Raw genomic sequence first — 4,495 nt, forward strand, 5'->3', positions numbered from 1 at the left:
ACACACATCATACACACATTATCCATCACACATAGACAGACATCATAAACACAGTATACATTACATACACACATCACACATAGACAGACATTATACACACAGTATACATTACATACACACATCACACATAGACAGACATCATACACACAGTATACATTACATACACACATCACACATAGACAGACATCATACGCACAGTATACATTACATACACACATCACACATAGACAGACATCATACACACATCATACATTACATACACATCACACATAGACAGACATCATACACACATTATACATTACATACACATCACACATAGACAGACATCATACACACAGTATATATTACATACACATCACACATAGACAGACATCATACACACAGTATACATTACATGCACATCACACATAGACAGACATCATACACACAGTATACATTACATACACACATCACACATAGACAGACATCATACACACAGTATACATTACATACACACATCACACATAGACAGACATCATACACACATCACACACAGACATTATACACACATCATACATTACATACACATCACACACAGACCTTATACACACATCATACATTACATACACATCACACACAGACATTATACACACATCATACATTACATACACATCACACACAGACATTATACACAGATCATACATTACATACACATCACACACAGACATTATACACACATCATACATTACATACACATCACACACAGACATTATAGTCACATCATACATTACATACACATCACACATTATACATTACATACACATCACACATTATACATTACATACACATCACACATAGACATCATACACACATGCTACATTACATACACATCACACACAGACATTATACACACATTATACATTACATACACATCACACACAGACATTATACACACATTATACATTACATACACATCGACATCATACACACATTATACATTACATACACATCACACATAGGCATCATACACACATTATACATTACATACACATCACACAGACATCATACACACATTATACATTACATACACATCACACATAGACATCATACACACATTATACATTACATACACATCACACACAGACAGACATACACACATCATACATTACATACACATCACACACAGACATTATACACACATCACACATTACATACACATCACACATAGACATCATACACACATTATACATTACATACACATCACACATAGACATCATACACACATTATACATTACATACACATCACATATAGACATCATACACACATTATACATTACATACACATCACACACAGACATTATACACACATTATACATTATATACACATCACACACAGACATTATACACACATTATACATTACATACACATCGACATCATACACACATTATACATTACATACACATCACACATAGGCATCATACACACATTATACATTACATACACATCACACATAGACATCATACACACATTATACATTACATACACATCACACATAGACATCATACACACATTATACATTACATACACATCACACACAGACAGACATCATACACACATCATACATTACATACACATCACACACAGACATTATACACACATTATACATTACATACACATCACACACAGACAGACATCATACACACATCATACATTACATACACACCACACACAGACATTATACACACATTATACATTACATACACATCACACACAGACAGACATTATACACACATCATACATTACATACACATCACACACAGACATTATACACACATTATACATTACATACACATCACACACAGACAGACATCATACACACATCATACATTACATACACATCACACACAGACATTATACACTCATTATACATTACATACACATCACACATAGACATCATACACACATTATACATTACATACACATCACACATAGACATAATACACACATTATACATTACATACACATCACACATAGACATCATACACACATACATTACATACACATCACACATAGACATCATACACACATTATACATTACATACACATCACACAGACATCATACACACATTATACATTACATACACATCACACATAGACAGACATCATACACACATCATACATTACATACACATTACACACAGACATTATACACACATTATACATGACATACACATCACACATAAACATCATACACACATTATACATTACATACACATCACACATAGACATCATACACACATACATTACATACACATCACACACAGACAGACATCATACACACATCATACATTACATACACATCACACACATACATTATACACACATTATACATTACATACACATCACAGACAGACATCATACACACATCATACATTACATACACATCACACACAGACATTATACACTCATTATACATTACATACACATCACACATAGACATCATACACACATTATACATTACATACACATCACACATAGACATAATACACACATTATGCATTACATACACATCACACATAGACATCATACACACATTATACATTACATACACATCACACAGACATCATACACACATTATACATTACATACACATCACACATAGACATCATACACACATTATACATTACATACACATCACACACAAACAGACATCATACACACATCATACATTACATACACATCACACATTATACACACATTATACATTACATACACATCACACATAGACATCATACACACATTATACATTACATACACATCACACACAGACATTATACACACATACACTCACACCATACATATACAACCACCCTTCCTGTCCCCGCCACCTGCATTCTCTGCCTCCTCACCTGAGCCGCCATGAGTGGACATCAGAGCTGTAGTCCCGGCCGGTGTGAGGTTACACGGGTTTGAAAATCTCCCCTCACACCGGACGTCCTCTCCTCTCTCCCCTCACCCGCTCTGTTTTCCCCGTACAAACATGCAACCTCCCCGTGGTGGATTAGGTCCTGTGAAGAAAGAGCAGGGGGAGGGGGAGGGATAGAGCTGTGTGCGGGGGAGGAGCTGTGTGCCGAGCTGTGGAGATCCTTTCTCTCCCCCTGTCTTCTTTTGTTATGTGTAGCTGCGTCCTCCATCCTCCGGGAGGATTAGATAAGGGGGCGTGGCTCAATTATGTAATGCGAACGTGCGACCTCGGGCTCTGCTGTCTCCATACTTGCATCCGCTCCTGCGCCTCACACCGGCAGTAAAGAAAAATATTGGGGAAGTTGGTCTGTCCCTGCTAGCCCGATACAGGCCTAAACCTATAAACAATTCACCTGCCCGGCGCCCAAAACTACTTGTCCCGGGCGTCGGGCGATAGAATTTCCACATCCCTGTGTGAGGAATCTATGCTACCTAATGTGGATAAACTATGTTACTTAATGCGGCAAATCTGTGCTACCTAATGTGGGGAAACTATGCTACCTAATGTGGGGAAACTATGCTACCTAATGTGGGGAAACTATGTTGCCTAATGTGGGGAATCTGTGCTACCTAATGTGTGGAAACTATGCTACCTAATGTGGAGAAACAATGTTACCTAATGTGGGTAATCTGTGCTACCTAATGTGGGGAAAATATGCTACCTAATGTGGGGAAACTATGCTACCTAATGTGGGGAAACTATGTTACCTAATGTGGGGAATCTGTGCTACCTAATGTGATGAAACTATGCTACCTAATGTGGGGAAACTATGTTACCTAATGTGGGGAATCTGTGCTATTTAATGTGGGGAAACAATGCTACCTAATTTGGGGAAACTATGTTACCTAATGTGGGGAAACTATGCTACCTAATGTGGACAAAATATGCTACCTAATGTGGACAAACTATGCTACCTAATGTGGGGAAACTGCTACCTAATGTAGGGAATATATGCTACCTAATGTGGGGAAACTATGCTACTTAATGTGAGGAAACTATGCTACCTAATGTGGGGAACCTATGCTACCTAATGTTGGGAATCTATGCTACCTAATGTGGGGGGCTTGAATGAGCTGCGGCATATGGGAGGCCTTAATAAATAATTAGAAACTTATACAGGGGGGGGGGGGGGGTCCTCCCGAGCAAGTGACATATGGGGGTCCACCTGAGTAAGTGACACATGGAGGGGGGGGTCCTGAACAATTGATGTTTTTTTTGGGGGGGGGGGGGGTCAGGCACATTCTTTGCACAAGGGCCCTCTGCTGTCTGTGTCCGCCCCTGCCTCACACCCTCTGTGGCTCTGCCTCCCCACCTGTAAGAGGAGCTCCAGGATCCCCCTGTAACGGTGCCGGCATCTTTGTAAAAAGCAGCAGGTCAGTAGGAGGTCAGCCCGTCCTGAAGTCCCAGTGACTGTGGCCGGGCCTGGCAGCATGCATGATGTAATGTCAGTCTGTGCTGTGCCCTACGACCTGTCTGGCCTATACTATATA

The sequence above is a fragment of the Hyla sarda genome, unplaced genomic scaffold, assembly GCF_029499605.1.
Source record: "Hyla sarda isolate aHylSar1 unplaced genomic scaffold, aHylSar1.hap1 scaffold_1859, whole genome shotgun sequence".
NCBI lineage: Eukaryota > Metazoa > Chordata > Amphibia > Anura > Hylidae > Hyla > Hyla sarda.